The sequence below is a fragment of the Staurois parvus genome, unplaced genomic scaffold (genome assembly GCF_062004578.1).
Source record: "Staurois parvus isolate SC_StPar_1 unplaced genomic scaffold, SC_StPar_1.0 ptg000454l, whole genome shotgun sequence".
Taxonomy (NCBI): Eukaryota; Metazoa; Chordata; class Amphibia; order Anura; family Ranidae; genus Staurois; species Staurois parvus.
The window spans coordinates 2416267-2438759 of NW_028318250.1; positions in this window are offsets into that span (position 1 = coordinate 2416267).

The window sequence follows — 22493 nt, forward strand, 5'->3', positions numbered from 1 at the left end:
CATGTGCAGCTCAGTTTACATTTTGGTATTGTGCCTGTGTTCTGGGGTGACTGAACTCCTGTGCATGGGCAGCCCTGCTTACATTCTGGCACAGTGCCTGTGTTCCGGGGTTATTGAACTTCTGTGCATGCGCAGCTCAGTTTACATTCCAGCATAGTATCTGTGTTCCAGGAGGACTGTACTCCTGTGCATGCACAGCTCAGTTTACATGCCAGCATAGTGCCTGTGTTCCGGGGTGACTGAACTCCTGTGCATGGGCAGCCTTGCTTACATTCCGGCACAGTGCCTGTGTTCCTGGGTGACTGAACTCCTGTGCATGCGCAGCTCAGTTTATATTCCACCATAGTGCCTATGATCCTGGATGACTGAACTTCTGTGCATGTGCTGCTCAGTTTACATTCTGGCATAGAGCCTGTGTTCTGGGTTTACTGAACTCCTGTGAATGGGCAGCTCTGCTTGCATTCTGGCACAGTGCCTGTGTTCCAGGGTAACTGAACTGTGCACACGCAGCTAAGTTTACATTCTGGCATAGAGCCTGTGTTCTAGATTAACTGAACTCCTGTGCACGGGCAGCTCTGCTTACATTCCAGCACAGTGCCTGTGTTCCGAGGTAACTGAACTGTGCATGCGCAGCTAAGTTTACATTCCTGCATAGTGCCTGTGTTCCAGGGGGAGTGAAATCCTGTGTATGCGCAGCTCAGTTTATGTTCTGGCATAGTGTTCTGAGGTAATTGAACTCCTTTGTATGCATAGCTCAATTTGCATTCCGGAACAGTGACTGTATTCTGCGGTGACTGAACTCCTGTGCATGGTCAGTTCAATGTACATTCCTGCATAGTGCCTGTGTTCTGGGGTGGCTGAAATTCTGCATATGCCCAGCTCAGTTTATGAATGTTAGTATGGGCATATTCGACTACAAAAAATATTTATAAATGCTTGAAATGGCTTGCTTTTGACACATTGGGGTTGATCTACTAAAACTACATGGTGCAAAGTCTGGTGCAGCTCTGCATAGAAACGAATCAGCTTCCAGGTTTCTTTGTCAAAGCTTAACTGAACAAGCCAAAGTTAGAACCTGATTGGCTACCATAAACAGCTGCATCAGACTTTACATTCTCCAGTTTTAGCAAATCAACCCCATATTCTCTTATTTATTAAAATGTACGTAAACCCTAATGACAGGGGCGGACTGACCATTTGGAAACTCGGACACTGCCCGAGGGCCTGGGGTCAGTAGGGGGCCCCATGAGATGCCCCTGGTACTTTTTTCATAGGCTTTTTTGAGTTTGGGCAGGGACACAGGGGCCCCATGATCCCCTATTACCCGGGGGCCCCATGAGTTGTCAGTCCGCCCCTGCCTAATGATTAACGTATTTGCTCATATTTCATCTGTTTATTATACCATTAAAAGCATTTTGCTATATATATTTGCTAAGTTAAAAAAAAAAAAGTGGGAAGTTCTTAAGAAAGCATTCGGAAATGAAGAAGGTAGAAACTGAAATTAAGTTTCCATATGTCATTGCAGGAAAAATAGTAAAGATGGGGGAGTGGGATTTTTTTAAGTGAAATTCTGGGCTTAACTCTAACTACTCTTAAAACTGTCCCTTATTCCCTCTTAACACCTATACTTACTTATCTGTGTAAGAAAGATCTGTTTACTTACCTATTTTCAGCACACTCCGTTCTGGTTATCTGATCCCATTCCCCTGTCTCAGTTAGCACGGCTGCAGTGGAGAGGAGGGATCACCGACTACAGAGGGGCCATTAAATCTTATGGGTGATGTCACTGCTTCAGACTTTGCTAATCATTGTCAGAGCGCTCTCTACTCTCCCCTGCAGTGACACTGACAGACACAGGGGACCATGTGACCGGAACAGAGCAATCTGAAAATAAGTAGGTATGCAGATCTTTCTTACACAGGTTACTAAGCATAGGGGTTAGGAGAGGGGAGGGGACTGTTTTCAGAGTAGTTAAGGTTAAAGTGTTACAAAACCCTTGACTCTGCATTCACTATGTCTAGTCTCCTACAGTACACAGAACATGGAAATGCAATTGTTTTAATAAATATAAGCTGCTAAATACCTTTTCTCATCAGCAGTACACAGCAGTCTTGTGACTTCTATCAGTGTCCGACCGAGCGCTGGTTAATCTTGTAGGAGGAGTTTTCATTCTCCTCTGACTGTCCTATGAGGCTGCATGACCCCTGATCCTATGTCTAGACAGCACTGATTGGCCCTGTACTGATCACATGCACCCCCCCCCCCTCCGCCAAAAAAACCCCTCTCCAGCAGTACACATCAAACAGAGCATGTGCAGACTTGCCACTACTACTCTAACTATGGCAGATGGATTGGGGACAGTAAAAGAAGGGGGTGGGGAATCAGAAAAGACAGGAATAAATAACCCTTTAATGCAAAGGATTAACCCCTTAGATTCCACAATGAGTATAACAAGCATGTTTTACTGCATATACAGACTAATTTTACTGTTGTGGGTTTAGTTACACTTAAAGACTGGAATTCCCCTTCAGTAATCCCAGATTATCATTTTAACATGAACCTGCGCTTTACCAATGCGCGTACCTGCCCCCATCTATCACTGTTTATATTTATCTTCTGTTCACTCTCCACCACCCATTTTGCTTGCTGGAATAAAGTGTAAGCTCAAAGTTGGTCTATTCAGAGCTTACACAGGCCTGAGGACATCTGTTATGGGATCAGTTTAGAAAGTATATCAGTATTTATCATTTATTTACACAAGCTTATCGAACCTAGTACAACAAAATAGCAGCTGCTGTGGAACTCATGAGACAAAGGAGAGTATGACAAGCAAGAGACCTGTCTGTGAAAAAAATTATGCTACTACTTCAAGTTTTAGGCAGCACTAGATCACATGTTGTTGTAACAATGTAACTAATGCTGGAACCTGCTAAGAAATCTCTATTTTAAGTGTGGATGTGATGTTTCTATTTTTGTGTGAAGTGAAAAAATATTTCAGTACATGAGTGATAACCAACCACTTCATCTACAACTGTTGTGCCACCATGCTGTGTAAGCTGAAGAGTTTATAAAATCAAACATGATGCTGAGACCTGCAGTTCTACTGCCGCTGAGCATCTACTGGTTTATATTCACTGTATTAAAAAAAAATAAAAATGGTGCTGGTATTCAACATAAAAATCAAAGAATGGCATTGCCTATAGTATTAAATGTCTATTTGGTATTATGCCCCCTATTTTTTATTTTTGAAAATTCTCTTTATTGAGTTATAAAGTAGAGAATACAAAACAAAGCTTATTGGGTATACCCAGGCATGATCAACTCACAATAATAATAACAAAAGCAAACAAACAGAGGAAAAACACAACTAACAAAAAGGGTGAACAACAACAAACAAACCACAACCACAACCACACTCAATGAAATCACAAGGCGTATATGGCAGAAGACAACTCCCACAGAAGGAAAGCACAGACAACCCACACTGAGGAATGATAGAGGTAGAGAACCACCACTTGATTCTAATCAGGGCTAGAAAGGACCGACTCAGAAGAGTCAATCCAGATATGCTACACCTTCATAAATTTAGTGGGACACCCCCTGGATTCATACGTGTATTTATATAGAGGGAGAACTGTATTGACCAGATGTTTCCAGAAACTGGATGTGGGAGTATGAGGGGACTTCCACTTTAAGAGTATCGCTTTGTGGGCATAAAAAGCAAGAAACCAATCAAGGTTCTCATGGTGCGAGAGACAGCCAAGGCCTGAACCAAACCCAACAGACAAACCTCAATAGATAGTGGTACAAAAACCATGCTTATAGAGGATTCACTGTTGACTACATCTGTCCAGTATCTCTGGATAACCGGGCAGCTCCAGAAGATATACAAAAAATGTAGCAGGATCCTCAGGGCAATGCCAACAACCTGAAGGGTGCGCTGGGAACATCCTTCGCAGCCTCTGAGGGGTATAATATATTCTGTGTAGAATCTTAAACTGAATCAATCAGTCATAAATAGAAACCAGTTGATGCACAGGATGCCCCCATATGTCCTCCCAATCCCCAGAGTCCAAATCAGTAACATCTACACGCCATTTTGCAAAAAGATGTTCAAGGCCAATATAGATTGACGGCTGTAAGGCTTTATAAATAGAGGAGAGGGGTTTCTTCAAGGACTCATCCCACAGCATGGACTCACACCCTATCTCCAAAAACTGTAGTGGACCACCCTGATGCTCCCTATTTTTAACCCACTGGTGGGATCTCATAGATTAATTTAATATTTTAGACACTAATTAGATATTGGATTATAAAAAGTTACCTGGCATGCAAAAGGTATTTGGCTATAGAGAATGTAAGTCTTTGCTCTCTGCAGTAACTACTAAACATGTGTATGTATAGTGTAGGACAGGGGTCTCCAAACTTTAAAAATGAAGGGCCAGTTTACTGTCCTTCAGACTTTAGGGGGGCTGAACTGTGGCCAGTGGGAGAAGAAAATGTCCTGGCATCAGTGGGCGTAAACACTGCCTCATCATTATTATTAAAGGGAGATATAGTGCCCCATCACTGCTATCAATGGGAGGAATAGTGTCCCATTGTTGGCCTCAGTGGGAGGAATAGTGTCCCATCATTGTCTTCAGTGGGATGAATAGTGCCCCATCATTGGTGTCAGTGGGAGGAATAGTGCCCGATCATTGGCGTCATTTGGAAGAATAATGCCCCATTATTGTTGCCAGTGGAAGGAACAGTGCCCCATTGTTGATGTCAGTAGCAGGAACTATGCCCCACTGTTGCTGATGGTGGGGGGAATAATGCCCCAAGGGCTGGATAAAAGCAAGCAAAGGGCCACATCCGGTCCCTGGGCCACAGTTTGGAGACCACTGGTGTAGGACACTGCTCAGACTGACCTGGTACTTGTAGAGTATATTGAGATCTGTGGCCTCAGCCAGTGCTGCTCTGGCCACGCCCTCTGATGCATTTCGCCCCACCAACCAGGGCATGGTCACAGAGGTGCTAGACACGTGCACGCTGTAAATTTTTATTTAGTTTCAACTGTATTTGAAACTAAGCATCATACTCATTATGTTGAACCCATTTGTTTTCAGAAGTTCTTTAGCATCTTTGGTATTTGTTTCGTATATTCATTGGTCCGAGTGGATTCGAAAAAATTTGCATTTTTTCCCAGAAGTTTGCTATATATTTAGTCACTGTGGGGCAGCACAGTGGCTAAATGGTTAGCATTTCTGCCTGGCAGTACTAGGGTCGTTGATTCATATGCCAACCACAGCACCACCTGCTTGGAGTTTGCATGTTCTCCCTGTGCCTGAGTGGGTTTCCTCCGGGTTCCCCGGTTTCCTCCCACCCTCCAAAGACATGCTGGTAGGCTAATTGGATCCTTTCTAAAGTGGCCCTAGTATGTGTATGTATGAATGTAGGTTAGGGACCTTAGATCGTACACCCTTTGAGGATTAGGGACTGATGTGAATGTGCAATATATATGTAAAGCACTGCATAAATTGAGAGCGCTATATAAGTACCTGTAATAATAATAAAAGAAATATTATTATCGAATCATACAGACTTGAATATGACAGATTCAATATTTTTGGACGCTAATCCAACCCAACAGGAGAAATGCTATGAACTGCTTGGACAATATTAAATGGTGTCATGTGCATCATAATTAACAAATGGAATGAAATTCAGATCCATTTATTAGCTGAATTTGAATTATTGAACAAATTCGAAAATTGAATAAATTTCACCATGGGCTAGAACAACTATCGCATTGTGTGATGTCATCCGAATGAAACATATGCATTGGTTAATTTCGGTGTAACTTTTTTCAGATTCGTTACAATTCATTTCTGTGTCCATTCGGAGATTCAGATACATTCAAATGAAATTTTCATCTGAAAAACGAATTAAAACAAAACAAATTGTACAAATCTAGTAGCTACCCAAAAGTGTTGATTTGGTGTACAATCACTGAGCTTACAATTCTTTAGGTCAATACCACGTGTGTAATTTTATAAGAGAAACACTAGAGATATGACGCCACTGGCTCACAGTGGTGCAATATAGTTATTGCAGATGGTTTCGCATGAAGCAGATGCATAGCCTTTGAGAGTTGCCAAGTAGAATGATACTTGAGAAATCAGGTGTCAGGAAAAGCTCTGTCCAAGATGATTCCAGCTGACAGAAAGAGTAAGTAATTTTTGCTCACCATGGGAGCTCATCACCTTTGGTAAGACAACAGGGGGTGAATATGGCCATGCAACCACTTGTACCATGAATCCACATTTAATATGTGATAATTTGCAAAGATACAACTGCAAAGAAGAACACCAATCAACATGCTTCTATTACCCTGGAATTGTGCCAAGGCTTGCTTGTAAATCATTCAGAAAAGCATACTGAATTGCCAGTTTGATCATTTCCTTACACTTATTAGTGTGTGTGTCTGGCAGTCAGTAGTTATACCGGTTATCTAAAAGAACCAAAGAGGAAATCATGGACCAAAAAATTGCTACAGCCATAGCTAGTCAGTTAAAGTGCTGTGCACTGTGCTATAACCTCGTATCACTAATAAGGGCTGTATTTGGAGAGTCCTAGTCCTAATCTGAAGCCTATATCCCCATGCATTTGGATTCACCTCTCTGTACTATGCACTAAGGTTCCTACTATCAAGAATATATGAGCAAATCTCATCTGTAGCAACACTTTCCTCTTTATTCTATGCTTATATGACTAGTATTTCTAGCCTAATGGCTAAAGATATATTGGAGGTTTCACTAGTGCTTAGTTAGCTGACATTTGCTGAGGATAGGCTTGAAATCAAAGTTTTTATTCCCTAAGCATGTAAACATGTTGTACTTTCATGCTCTACTCCATATAGTTCTTCTTTTCCCAAAATGTGCAACCTAAGCAGACCAAACAGCACTGATTCTAATATGCAAATGTTGACTTTTGTTTTGTAAAAGTCAGTAGTTAAAGCCAGCCATAGATTTTTGGGGTGCAGGAAACAAAATTGCTCAATTCCCCTATCAACACAGTGTTAATGGTGGAATTCCTCCTGCGGAATCATTGTGTTCTCAGTGAACACAGTGATTATTGCTAGTGGATATAGGCCCTGGCAATAATCACATGAAAAATCTGCCAGCCTGGTTGTACCCAAGTCATACAACAATTACTTTTGGGTACAATTAACTTGCCCATAGATGGTTCAAATCTTGGCCAGTCGCTGCTGAACTGGTTGAGATTCAAACCATCTATGGCCAAGTTAAGCCCTTATCTCCATCACTAACCACCTCCCTTAAATGATGATGTTTGCACAGAGAAGAAACACAGAACTGTTACTGTACAAACAGGTATCTAAAACATGTGGGCCATGACTGACAGCTTGGCTGCTCCTTCTCTACGCTGCTTAGGGAGGCAAGATAGCAGCAGCCAATTTTTGAGATAGGTCTTGGAGACAGATTGCAGAAGAGTTTTGTTCACTGCTTATTTACCAGAAAGTTGTTTATAAGCAGAATAATTCACATATGGCAGCAGATCCTGTAAACAATGGCAAAGGAAAGGGTTGCTTTAAAATGTATCTAAACACAAGAACAAAAATGTAATATACTGCAGCCTTAATAAATGTATAAGTTTTATTACATCCTTCAGCAAAGCATACAGGTCAAACAACCACAAGATGGAAATATAAACATAACACTTGAAAATTCAGTTCCAGAATGAGAAACATCACTTGTCCAAGAAAGCAAAAAGGTATAACATGTAAGGAAATCACAATTAAAGTGATAATAAAGCTTCTTTTTTCTATTAAAACAATAAACATGCCATACTTACCTGCTCTGTGAAATGGTTTTGCACAGAGTAGGCCCAATCCTCCTTTTCTTGGGTCCCCCAATGGTGTTCCTGACACCTCCTCTTCAGGAGTTGCTTCGAGGGCGCTTGTGTGGGTTTGGTCCTGAGCCACCCTGTTTGCGTCTATTGACACAAACAGGATGGCTCAGCTACCTCACCAGGGGATTTGATTGACAACAGAGGAAACCAATGGCTCCTGCTGCTATCAATCTGCCCAGAGAGGAGGGAAAGAGCCCAGGAGAGCCTCTGCTCTCATGTACAGCACTGGATCGGGAATGGGCTCAGATAAGTATAAGGGAGGGCAGGGGGGATTCTGTTACACAGAAGGCTTTTTACCTTAATACATAGCATGCAGTCGCCTCCCTGGCGGTATTCCTGAGTGTAGCTCGGGGTAAAGTTTCAGTACCACAAGCGGTAACCTCGAGCTACACTCGGGCTAACCATGCGGTGCTGCTCCGGGATCTCTTCTTCTCTTACCTTTTCCTGCGCTCCCACGATGTCCCTCCTGCGATGTCCCACCTGCAATGTCCCCTGTAATGTCCTCCGGCGGATGCCGGCATCTGTCTTCTGGTTTCCGTCCCTTGCGACGTTGGGACATACGGGGGACGGAACGACGGGAAATTTGAAAATAACAAAAAGTGACATTCGCTAAATTCACTAAAATAACGTAGTAAAACATTACTGTATCAAACCATTTCACATACATTTTGTCCCTAGTGCTTTGTCCTGTGCCCTGCCTGCATTTTTACTGTTCTTTCTGCCTGGAAACTGAGAAACGTCCATGGCGTCCAAAAAGTGTCCCTTTAGGTCAAAAGCAGTTTTAGACCAGCTAAAGAACAGCGATAGTAAATTAGAACTACTTGCAGAATTGAGTGATAATGATTTGTGGGGAATTTCGTCATCAGACACTGAAAACGATTGTGCGAACTTGGCGCTCTATTTCAAATTTCAGTGTTTTTGGTTTGATTATATTACTGAATTAAATTTATTATTATATTATTTTTTATGATTATTTATTAAATTATAATTTATGATTTCGTGTTTCAAATTTTAACATACCCGGGATGTTTACTAGACTCTTGTTCGGACAGATTTCAGTGAGTTATTCCTAAAAATTACAGGCCTACAATAAAAAAAATACATATTTCCATGCAAAAAAATGTACCACTTTGAGCACAGAAATTTGGACATAATCAGACCACTAGGGAGTTTAAGGTAAAAAAAAACCTTTAGGCTTTAGTATCACTTTAAATGTAATATAGGGAATTATTGTAATTCTGTGACAATACTAGATGGATCTACTCTCAAGGAGGGTCAGACTTCTAACTCTTGGGTTTTCCATACATACCTGATGCTCCTAAGAAAGGGTGCTTATGCTGAAAGAATTGACTTTCTAAAAAAAAAAAGTATGGGGTCAAGGAATGCCACATAATTACGATAGACTAAGTGGTTGAGAAGCTAGAGAAAATAAAATTAAAAGGGAGAAGGAGGGGAGGAGACTGAAGTGCACTAAGCAGACCAGCAAAAATATAAGTATGCCAATCATGACACTCAAAAAGAAGACTGGGGAAATAGGGCGGCCATGTATGTGGCGTAGTCCCATGAGTATTGAAAATTGTGCCACAGTTTACAAAACTGCTCACCTTTGCATTCCATATTATGTTGTTTACCACTGCTACCAATTGAGCAACTGTTGGTGGTTCAATCGCTTACCAATTCTTAAAGTGGAACTGTAGTCAGAAAATTAAGTCCTGTTCGATCACTTCAGATTGGCCTCTTTTGCAAGTATAGCTATGTAAAACATTAAAAATAAGTGCTTATACTGTTTAAAATCCAGTAATACACTGTCTCACCCTGTCCTGCTCATGCTAAGTTGTTCTCTATTTTTTAGCACTGCCAAAAATTTAGCGGCCGATCTGCTGACAGCCTAAAGATTTACTGATGCTCAGGGGCTCTGGCCTTCCGCAAAATGACAGCCTCAAGCAAGAAGAAACAGCAACAATGCTGGGGGCAATTTACAGCACACACTAATTTTGGTAGCATAATTAATAATGTGGAATGTACAGTGTCTTCCTTACTAAAGCATCTATGAAGGAAAAGTGTTGTTGCCCTAGACCAGGGGTCTTCAAACTTTCTAAAAAAAGGGCCAGTATATTGTCCTTCAGACTTTAGGAGGGCTGACATGTGGTCAGTAGGAACAGGAATTTTTTTTCCAGCATCAGTGGGAGTCCCATCTTTGGTCCCATCTTTGGTATTAGTGAGAGGAAAAGTGTCTCATCATTTATGTAAGTGGCAGGAATTATGCCCCATTGTTGGTGTCAGTTGGCAGAATAGTGTCTTGTATCAGTTGGAGGAATAATGCCCCAATGGCCAGATAAGGGCAAGCAAAGGGCCACATCTGGCCCCTGGGCCGCAGTTTGGAGACCACTGCCCTAGCCTGTTCACTCATAATTTGGACAAGATACCTCTCCCAATTCCTCATTTGCAAACATAAGGGAACAGATTTGAACTAGGCAAAGCTGATAACATTGCTTGTGATTTCACTGCAGCACAAAAACGTACAAGCTGACTGGAGTGGGATCTACAGTTTGTTTTTAGAAAAATTAGAACTTAGCAAATAGATATAGCAAAACACTTTTAATGGTAATATTTAAATAATATAATAATTATATTTATAGCAGAACTAAAGTCTCAATAATTACCTGTCCAATAGTCTGGCATTTTCTTTTGAATGCCTCTTCAATGGGCGGCGAGGGGGTGACATCACTCCTGCGCATGTGCAGGAAGCCAGCATCCCGACACTCAGAGAGTGGCTCAGCATTGTAAACTGAGCTGTGCATGTAATATTGTAAAGAACTCTCAGCGCACTGTTGGCTAATTGCCAGTGATATTAGAACAAACATACAAAAAGTCTGTAAATCTCAAATAAAGTCCTTAACTGTATAACCGCTTTAGGTGGCAGCCATCCCAGAGTGAGCCAACTCTCTGTGCATGATGGGAAGGAAAAAGAGGAGAGGTGCCTTCTAAGTGCAGTATTAAAACATTTTTTAATAATCCACAAATGTAAAAACTCACAAAATGGGGTGGTAAATTCACCCCACATTAAGGTTAGCTGTAGAGCCGTCTTCCGTGTCCTGCAGGGGTCCGTCTGGTGGGGTGATGGCCACCGTGGGTGGTGAGGAGGAGTCTCGGGAACTGTCGACCAAACCGTAACCAGAAGTGACTGGGACCAGCGTGAACTGCAAGCGGGGCAGACGTGACGTCACACAGGAGGAAATTTGGCAATGAGAAAGGAGAGAGGCTACATGCTTGGAGCTTACTGCTCCTTCTAGAGGCCTAAGGATGAATTGCTTAACATGTTCTATTTATAAGGCTAGAGACGTCTGGAGGACTACAAAGCCCAGTGGACCATAAATTAACAGTAAAGATATATAAAGTTATTTAAAACTAGAAAAACTACAATTTCTGGGGAAATTGTGTGAAGTGTTCTTGCCTCCACCAGTAGTCTACAACTGGAGTGGGCGGGGTAACTGGGTGGAGTGGCTTGAAAATGAGGGAGTGATGGCAGTTTAGAAATCATGTCCTGATTTTTCAGCTCACACTCTAGCTTTTGTCAGCTCCCACTCTAGTTTTGAACATTCCGCCATTCATTCCTATGGGACCAATTTCACCACAAAAATGGCTATATTTCGTGAACCATTCGGCGAAATGTTCTACAAAGTAATAGCACACCAATCGGGAACAATCCACACGTTTCCGTATATTACTGTCTATGTAGTGTAAAAACTGTGAGAGGAGTTAGGGTGGTAAATTTGGCTATAATAATAAGAATATATATGTGAGATAACAGTATGTGGTCTCGCCATGCAAGAACACTTAAATATATAATATATATGTATATTGCACCATAATAAATACGTATATTGCACCATCACAAGTACTACATAATTGAATTAACCTCCCTAGCGGTATTCCCGAGTGTAGCTCGGGGTAAAATTTCAGTGCCAAAAGTGGTAACCCCGAGCTACACTCGGGCTTACCATGCAGCGCTGCATATGGAGTCCCTGCAGAGCTTACCTTGTCCTGCGCTCCCGCGATGTGTCCCCTGCAGCGTCCCCAGCCATCTCCTCCGGCCGATGCCGGCATCCAGATTCTGTGTTCCGGTCCCTGTGACTGAGAAAAGTCCATGGCGTCCAAAAAGTGTCCCTTTAGGTCAAAAGCGGGTTTAGATCAGCTAGAGAACAGAGATAGTAAATCAAACCACTTGCAGAATTGAGTGATAATGATTCGTGGGGAAATTCGTCATCAGACACTGAAAACGATTTTGCGACTTTGCTCAGCAATGTGCGAACTTGGCGCTCTATTTAAAATTTTAGTGTTTTTGGTTTGATTATATTATTGAATTAAATGTATTATTATTATATTATTATTTTTTATGATTATTTATTAAATTATAATTTATGATTTAGTGTTTCAAATTTTATCATACCCGGGATGTTTACTAGACTCTTGTTCGGACAGATTATTATATTATTATTTTTTATGATTATTTATTAAATTATAATTTATGATTTCGTGTTTCAAATTTTATCATACCGGGGATGTTTACTAGACTCTTGTTCGGACAGATTTCAGTGAGTTATTTCTAAAAATTACAGCCTACAATAAAAAAACGACATATTTCCATGCAAAATAATGGTACCGCTTTCAGCACCAAAAATCTGAAATAATCATACCGCCAGGGAGGTTAAAAAAGAAAAAAGGAGGAAGGGGGAAGAAAAAAGGGGGAAAAAAGAAGGGGGGGAGAAGGGGGGAGGGGGAAAGAAAAAAAAGAAAGTAATTAAGATAACAACTGCAGAAGATTAAAAAAATTAACAATTGGTTTGTTTACCAAGTTTTCTTAACCAATATTTGTGTTTATAAAACCATTGGGTAAGGTTAAGGGACCAAATGCTTATATAGTGTTACATAATTTATAATGAGGTATGGACCTCTATTTCCTCATTGAGGCCCCCTCGGGTGAGCGTCCCTAACGTGTAAATCCAGAAGGTCTCCCGTTGGCATAAACGTTTAAAACGTTCCGCTGACGTGAGAGCCCTGTAGATGGATTCTATGACCCAAACTGACAAACCTATAGTAGATCCCTGGTGTACATTGAGAAAGTGTCTAAAAATGCTATGTTGGTCGTTGCCATCCTCAATGAGGCGCCTGTGTTCGCCAAAGTGCTTTCTCACAAAGATCTTTTTTACAGCGGGACTTCAGTTTCACTTTAACAGGTCAAAATGGAGCAAATAATAGAAGTACATTATTAAGGTTTACATACATATGTATAAAAAAATAGGCCATTTCAAGCATTTATAAATTGTTTCTTTAGCCTAACTAGAATACATTTCAGAACGGGTATTTTTAGGTGGTTTCTATGTGTTACTGGCAATCACTGCTCCTTATACTATCCAATCATACAAGTATCTTATGGAAATATTTAGTCAAAGCAGTAGTAAACCTCAGGAAAAAAAAAAAAACCCTGCAAGGTAATGTCATAATGTGCTAGTATGCATCACATACTAGCACATTATGTAAAACGTACCTTAAAACAAAGCTCTCCAGCAGCACACTGTCACTGCTGCCGAGGGTTCCATCTTCACACGTCTTCCATCCGGGTTCGCGAGCTCCAGGCATCTAACAAGCCGGGTCGCGATGACGTCACTCCCACACATCTGCGTGGGAGTCCTGGGCCACGGCACACAGCTCTGAAGGAACGGGATGGGCATGCCGTTCCTTCAGAGCACACGCGCCAGCTTTAAACAAGAGGAAATATCTCCTAATCGGTATACGTTTAGGAGATATTCATTTTCCCTACAGTTAAGCTTTATTATAAAATAAAAAAAAAACGAGTTGACGACCACTTTAATAGTACAAAAAGCAATAATTTTCTGTTGAGTGCAGTAATCAGTAGCAACCAGGTCAGGTTTTGTTGAGTGCTGTTAGATCATTTAAGGGATGACTCTGTATCTTACACAACATCAATATGCATTCATCTTTACTAAATAAACCTTTCAGTGTCAAATATGTGAGTGCTCTGAAAAATCCCCTCTAGTATGGTATCTCTAACTGTTTTAAAACCCCTAACAGCAAAATGAATATTCTAGAAGACAAGGCATCATAGAAAGCATTGATGACACTCCCTAAAATCCAATGCTTTAATCCCAGAGTTCCACAACGCCAGGAAAGGTAATTTATATACAGATTCATTAAGGAGTGACACATGATCTATACTATATTACTGTAAAAGGCCCACAATTTAAAAATAGTATATTGACAAATTGTTATGTTTGACACAACATAAGTAGGATTTCATACGGTAATAAATGCTGACTGTGATGTATTGTAAATGTGTGTAAATTTGATCTTGTTTAAAGATAGGATTGGTTTGCATCCTACAGCAGAACAGAAACAAATGTTGCACTCTTGAAGTGGTAGTAAAGACTGCAATAGGACAGTTGCACATTTAATACATGGTAGTCCTTCATCTGATATATTATCTAACATTAAAATGAAGCCATTTATTGGAACCATTATATCCTATATAGAGTAAAGCTTTAGTATCCCTACCCATTGTAGATATATCGATGTGCCACCACTGGGAGTGTGAGAACCTGCCCTGCCCATCTCCACTCCCAAATACAATATATTGCAGGGGTTAACATTGTGATGACACAAGGGGCTGGCGCGACAGGGACTTCTAAGGGGGGACAGGGTGGCAGATGTGGGCCTCTCCCAAGCCTGTCACGGAGGAATGATTAATGAGCAGCGGCCCCAGCTGAGAGTAACCTTTGGAGAGCTGAGCAGGACATCTGCAGAACTGTCAGAGCTCCTGACAAGGACATCGCTGAACAACCAATTATTTCGCCATCACTAAGGTGGGCTGTCAGTTTAATCCCAGCCATTCACTTAGGCAAGGACAAGGGAAATTTCTCCTTTACATGCTTGCGACAATGGCACCTTAACCCTTTATTTGGACTGTGCACTGCAACTCTTTGCATTGCAGCAAGTGCTGCAGCAGGTCTTGTATTCAGCAATATAGACGTAAGCCAGGCTTTCGTGAGCAACGCTGTCTTCCCAGAATGCATTAGCACACTAAAAAAATAAAAAACTTACCATGAGTTTCTATACATTTTTATTTTCCTCTTATCATCATAATAAAATTTACTTATGAAATTGAAAGTTCAAAGACAGGTAAGATTATTGACATTTCAAATTATTTAAATTCCACTTGGAGCAATTATAAAGCCAAATCTAGATTTAATAAAATGTAAAAATAATTTCCTAACGCTCACACCCTATTGCCTACCGCAAGTCCACTTATGGACTGAATGATGACTGTGACCATTCAACCCAGTTGTTGAGAGGACACCATGACGAACATAGATGCTAGCACAACAGCAGTTATTCAACAAATTATGTAGACTTTACTTGTCAGACTTTGGGGCTTATTTACTAAAGCTGGAAAGTGCAAAATCAGGCTCACTTCTGCATAGAAACCAATCAGCTTCCAGGTTTTATTGCCAAAGCTTAAATGAACAAGCTGAAGTTAGAAGCTGATTGGCTATCATGCACAGTTGCTCCAGAATCAGTTTTGAACCAGAATCTACCCCTATGTGACTGGGGAATAAGCTTGGAATACAACACTGCTTAGGTTACATATAGGACTGCAATTCTCAGGATATAGCATGCTCATAGTTTCCAACCTAGACAAAGTACCACTGTCACTCCTGTCTTAGTAACACAAAACATTCATACCTTGCTAAATATAATGCTATTCAACATCTGCATTGGAAACTAAAATTGAAGCTGCAATACGCCTTTATTCCACTTTTATGCAGAAAGGCAAAGGGTTAAAAATGCTTTCAGAATTTTTTTTTAATGACGTATGGCTGTACGGATGTGAGGAGGATCTGTCATAGATAAAAAGGCACTTGAACATACAGCAATTCGCTAATTAACTAAAGCAACATGTTCATACTGGGGCTGGGATAACGTAATACACAATTTACTCAGGGTGCTGCCGTGTTGAAATCCTCTCTGGATTCTAAAGTGTTCAGTCACAAAAGCAGTTTTGAGTGTCTTAGGGCTCATGTACACGGGGCGTAAGGGCTCATGTACACGGGGTGTAAGGGCTCATGTACACGGGGCGTAAGAGCTCATGTACATGGGGCGTAAGGGCTCATGTACACGGGGTGTAAGGGCTCATGTACACGGGGCGTAAGGGCTCATGTACACGGGGTGTAAGGGCTCATGTACACGGGGCGTAAGGGCTCATGTACACGGGCCGTAAGGGCTCATGTACACGGGGCGTAAGAGCTCATGTACATGGGGCGTAAGGGCTCATGTACACGGGGTGTAAGGGCTCATGTACACGGGGCGTAAGGGCTCATGTACACGGGGTGTAAGGGCTCATGTACACGGGGTGTAAGGGCTCACGTACACGAAGCGTAAGGGCTCACGTACACGAGGCGTAAGGGCTCAAGTACATGGGGCGTAAGGGCTTATGTACATGGGGTGCAAGGGCTCATGTACACGGGGTGTAAGGGCTCACGTACACGAGGCGTAAGGGTTTACGTACACGGGGCGTAAGGGCTCATGTACACGGGGTGTAAGGACTCATGTACCCGGGGCATTTGAAAAACTCTAATGAACGATGGAAACTGACTGCTGGAAAACGTAGGTTAAAAAACGTCAGTTTAGCCGTGTTTGCATACCACGTTTATTCGCGTTTGCATTCGGAACCGATTTTAAAAGATAACCTCAGAAGACCCTCCCAAATGTCCAGAATGCACTGAAAAATAGTAAAAAATTAACTATTTCAGACATTTTGAGAGAAATAGGGAGAGCATAAGCAGGGATAGCAGTATGTATTGAGATTTCCTGTCTTTTCTGGTTGTATTCACTTTGGATCCCATCATGAGCATTATGCAGCACGTTCTACAATTTTTTCCTTCACATGAAACCTGGAATGACTGCACTGGTGTACTAGGTCCATTTGAATGCATGGAAAACGCTTTGCATGCATTTCTGATGATGAAAAAAGGCTCTGGACAGCATTTGGATATGGAACAGTTAAAAAACGCTTCTAAACACAAATGCTTATTTACGCTTATTTACAAGCATTTGGCATTTGAAACCCTGGTAAAATCTACTCCTGAATGCAAGTTTGGTGCGTTCAAAAAAATGACTGTAAACTCAACTGCCTGTGAAGGACTGTAAACGACATAGTGTACATGGACACATAGGAAAACATTAGGGAGAGTTCAGGGGCTGCTGAAAAAAACGCAGAAAAGCTCCTGAATGTCAGTTTAGCAGCTGCAGTGTACAGGAGCCCTTATTCTGTTAATCTTTTATGATATGGAGCCCCGGCATTTTTAAAAAATGGTGTCAACATTTTTTGTTTTCCACTGTATATTCCTCAGTAATGGCAGCATGACTTTAAAATAAACCTTCCCTGAGAGACACGTGTAGACAGTCATTGTTAATCAGATAGAAAATATGTTGCCAACACATCTAAAAGCAGTTTTATACCCAAAAGCAAACATTTATTATATTGCAACTTACCCGTTCCTTAATTTGATGGCTGTATTAATTTTCTGTTTTAGGCTTTCTTTCTTCTGTTTTCAATTGGTGATACAGCCAGATAGTCTGCTGTTTTTCAGAAGCTCAAGCTCTCCAGCAGAATCAGTTTACATGGATGAGACAGATCAACACTGGCAGGGGTGGTGAAAATGATCAACTCCTTTTTATTCATGCAAAAACCTTATCTCAAAAGGCAAATAAAGTGTTTGCTGTAACTGATTATAAAGTGTGAGCAGGAGTTTGGCTTCATTTTGTTTAGTGTATTTAAATCTAATACATGGAATACTACCCTCCCCCCAGACTGACAATGCTTCTGTCTGCTGTGTTTCCTCTGTGCTCCTCCATCCAGAGTGGTGTCTCACTAACAAAGGAGGCGTGTTACTGGCCAGATCACCAGGTGAAAACAGAGGGGAAAGGCCATAGAAAAGAAAACTGATGCAGTCACTACATCTAATGATTGGTAGGCTGCAATATACACTATATTGCCAAAAGTATTGGGACACCTGCCTTCACACGCACATTAACTTTAATGGCATCCCAGTCTTAGTCCGTAGGGTTCAATATTGAGTTGGCCCACCCTTTGCAGCTATGACAGCTTCATCTCTTCTGGGAAGGCTGTCCACAAGGTTTAGGAGTGTGTCTATGGGAATGTTTGACCATTCTTCCAGAAGCGCATTTGTGAGGTCAGGCACTGATGTTGGATGAGAAGGCCTGGTTCACAATCTCTGCTCTAATTCATCCCAGAAGTGTTCTATCGTGTTTAGGTCAGGATTCTGTGCAGGCCAGTCAAGTTCCTCCACCCCAAACTCGTTCATCCATGTCTTTATGGACCTTCCTTTTTGCATTGGTGTGCTGTCATATTGGACCAGGAAGGGGCCATCCCCAAACTGTTCCTACAAAGTTGGAAGCATGAAATTGTCCAAAATGGCTTGGTATGCTTAGTTCCCTTCACTGGAACTAAAGGGCCAAGCCCAACCCCTGAAAAACAATCCCACACCATAATCCTCCCTCCACCAAACTTTACGCTTGGCACAATGCAGTAAGGCAAGTACCGTTCTTCTGGCAACCGCCAAATCCAGACACGTCCATCGGATTTCTAGACAGAGAACCGTGATTCATCACTACAGTCCAGTGGTGGCGTGCTTTACACCACTGCATCTGACGCTTTTCATTGCACCTGGTGATGTAAGGCTTGGATAATTAACAGATAATAGTGCAGCGCTCATTTCAAAAATAAAGTCTAAACAAATAGGTGTAAATAAATACACTAAAAAGTGCAAGGATTACATAGTACAGTGCCAAAATAATGATGAATATAGATGAACATATAGTGCCAGTGGTATTAAAGTGACTGAAAACCGTGTACACACAAAGGATGACAATGACCCCTTAGGATAGGGGATAAACAAAAGTGCTAAGTGCAAAATGAGTGTCCACACTTCAAAACTACAGAACACTTAAATAATCAAAAAGTCCATATCGCAAACAATAGGTGATGAATACGTTCATGCAATGTACAATGGTGTTTAACAAATCCGTGACCGTGTCAACACACTTCTTCTATTGCGGTTACAATGCCTCCTCACCTCCTCCCGATGACCCCCAGGGGCCAAACAGCTTTCAGGATCACCCTGGATCCTTTATCATAAGGGCTGGTACTAATCCTCATGCAGTGGGTCTCCTGTAGGGCTCCCGTTTCCCCAGACAGGACGTTTCTGTAGGACAACAGCTCACCAACACAGTGAGCCAAAAAAGATCCTGTATAGTGCAGTATTTCTTTGTATCAAAACTCCTTTATTCAATGTAAAAGAATGCCACTCACATGTCCAGCAGTTCCCCTTCCTCACCGATGTGTGGGTGTACTGCATGTGCATGGGACTCCCTGGGTATACCAAGATGGCGACCGTGACTTCCTCGGGGTATCCAGCTCGTGACTTCCTCGGGGTATCCAGTGGCGGCGTGCTTTACACCACTGAATCTGACACTTTTCATTGCACCTGGTGATGTAAGGCTTGGATGCAGCTGCTCGGCCATGGAAACCCACTCCATGAAGCTCTTTATGCACTGTTGTTGTGATAATTTGAAGGCCACACAAAGTTTAGAGGTCTTTAACAATTAACTCTGCAGACATTTTTCAACTTCTGCACACTGTGCACTTCAGCAGTCGCTGACCCCGCTCTGTCATTTTACGTGGCCTACCACTTCGTGGCTGAGTCACTGTTGTTCCCAGTTGCTTCCACTTTGTTATAATACCACCAAGTTGACCGTGAAATATTTAAGAGCAAGAAAATGTCATGGATGTACAGAGGTGGCAATCTATCACAGTACTGAGTTCCTGAGAGCAACACACCCACATAGAAGAAAAATATATTTGAAATATATCTTAAAAATACTCTTCCCAAATATATTGACATATATTTGAAATTCTACCATTTTGGCCGTATTCAATATATTTCAAAATGTATTTCAATAAATATATATATTTATATGTATACTGTTGAAATGTTTTTTATTACAAAATATATAAAAAATATTTTTAAAAATACATTTCAAATATACTATATGTCTTTAAAAATGCAAATCTACATTTTTGGAATGCATTTACAAATATATGTAAAAATATGTATTCAAATTACTTTTTGATATGTTACAAAAAATGTGAGGAATATATTTGAAAAATATATATTTAAAAATATATATATATTTTAAATATATTCTTCAGATTTTTTTTTCTATTCTCATGTTCTTTTAAAAGCCTTTCCAGTGAGTATCAGTGAAGTCTCTAAATGTAAAGACGCTGAGGCGAGAAGATGACCATTAAGGTAAAGGACTGGATAGTCCACAGGAGGTAGAGACCAATTTTCCATCCAGAGGAAAATACTGCCTCACATGATCAAGACGAAGCCATGATAGCATAGGAAGCTACCAGTCTTCACACAGGAATATAGGAAATTTTCCAGAAAAGGAGGTACATGGATTGTCTTTGTGGCAGGATAAACAATGGAGGAGTCTATATGTTGATTAGCAGATTTAACTCCAACAGACATGGTCAATCATAAAGTGTCAACCAGATTAGGCCCTATTCCCATCTGCTCTTTCCAGGACCACACAGAGAAAGCATTAATTGTTAATGGCATCCTAAACGCGGCTAGCAAATGCGTGTTTCATCAAGCAGCAAAACTCGCGACAAATGCACCGAAAAGCCCTGTTAAAATCCACATGAAGCTCAATGCCCAAAAAGGTGCAGAAGCTTTTTTGGCACGTTTATCGCATGTAGGGTGAATGGGCTGCCCTATGGGTGTCACACAAAAAGGTGCAAAAAAAACGCGCATTAGCACAAAGCACAGATGTGAATGGGGCCTTACACTTAACATTGAACAGGTCAGGTTCACAAATGACCTGATTGAAAACAGATCCCAGAGGGGTAGGCTGTGAAGGTTCTAAATCAAATTCATAAATAATGACAGGAGCCTCAGGTATACTTAAAGGTGAAGTGCCAAGAGGGTTCAGAGATATGTGCTGTTGAAGAGCTATCAGTGGAAAGTATTGAATGTCTGCATGCAGACTGATTCAATAGTTGCGCACAGAACAGAAAACCAAATGTTTAGAGGCTTGGTAGGTCCATCAAAGGTACCCAGCTCAGGTAGTGAAGGCAAAAACGCTGGTGATGAGGACAAACCTATATACATAGGGAATGGAGAACGTTGACTGCAGATGTCAGCTCCTATAGAACAAACCAGTGAATTGTCCCAAGAAGTAGTTGTGGTCAAGGTTACCTGATGTAATAGGCCTGTTTTATAAATGCCTTTTAAAAAAGCATCTGCAGGTTGTTGTATAAAGAAAGAGGCCTAAATAGAGGCAAGGTCTCACAAACCAGACTGAGGTGGAATGAGGCATTGGCAGCTGGAGGCAAAAATGTCATTGAACAAACCGACCAGAGGTTGGAGAATTCATATGGTTAATAATAAACAGTGTAGCGCTTAACATCAAACTAATGTGATATATAATTCCCAAAGTCACAATGAAATATGATAATAAAAGTGAAAAAAATATTATATGTACATATATATAAGTGCACAACACTCAATCCCCCCTAAATCCACACTTGAGGGATCCAAAATAAAAAATAATAGTAATAAGTGCAACACATGAATTCCCTGTATGGGGACGTAGATGGTGCAAACAGTACTATGTGTTATACATCACACAGGACAAAATACAAATAGCACTAAACAATAATCACATCAATCGGCAAACAAAATGATAATCAAGTCCCAAAAACATATATATATTCGTGCTCCAACTGCAATCGCATGCAAGTGATGATGTGTAGGTGGTCACAAAATTAGTGGCAATCCTTCAGTGGCCAAAATGCCCCCTCACCTCCTCACATTGACCTCAAAGGGCCAGCTCGCTTAAGGGATCACATCAATCCTCATAGGAATAGACTCCTCACAGGCTCGCCCTCAATGGTGGTATGCGCTCCTAAATCCAAGCCTTCTCTGGACACTGATAGAAGTCACAAGACTGCTATATACTGCTGATGAGAAAAGGTATTTAGCAGTTTATATTTACTAAAATACTTGTATTTCCATGTTGTGTGTACTGTGGGAGACCAGATATAGTGAATGCAGGCTCCTGGGTTTAGTAACACTTTAAGTAGTACCTGTTTATCTGCAGTCTTATTTTCTCTACATCTGGTCAAAGTGCAGAATTTATACAGCTTGTCTGAGCTTTCAGAAAGCAGGGAGTGGGGAACTAAAGTTACACTCTGCAGAGCTCAGAGAGAGCTGATTGGAGGGAAGTGACCCCCCCCCTTCACACAGCACATAGGAACATAGCTGAGGCTGTCAATCACAGGATGTGTGCTGGAGCTCCCTTCCCTGTGGCCATTTTTCTCATGGTGTCAGGAAAACTTGGCAGAAGTGACTCATGCTGATAGCAGAGGAATGTGACAGAAGGAAAAAGGCCATTGTGTGCTCTAGATTGAGACA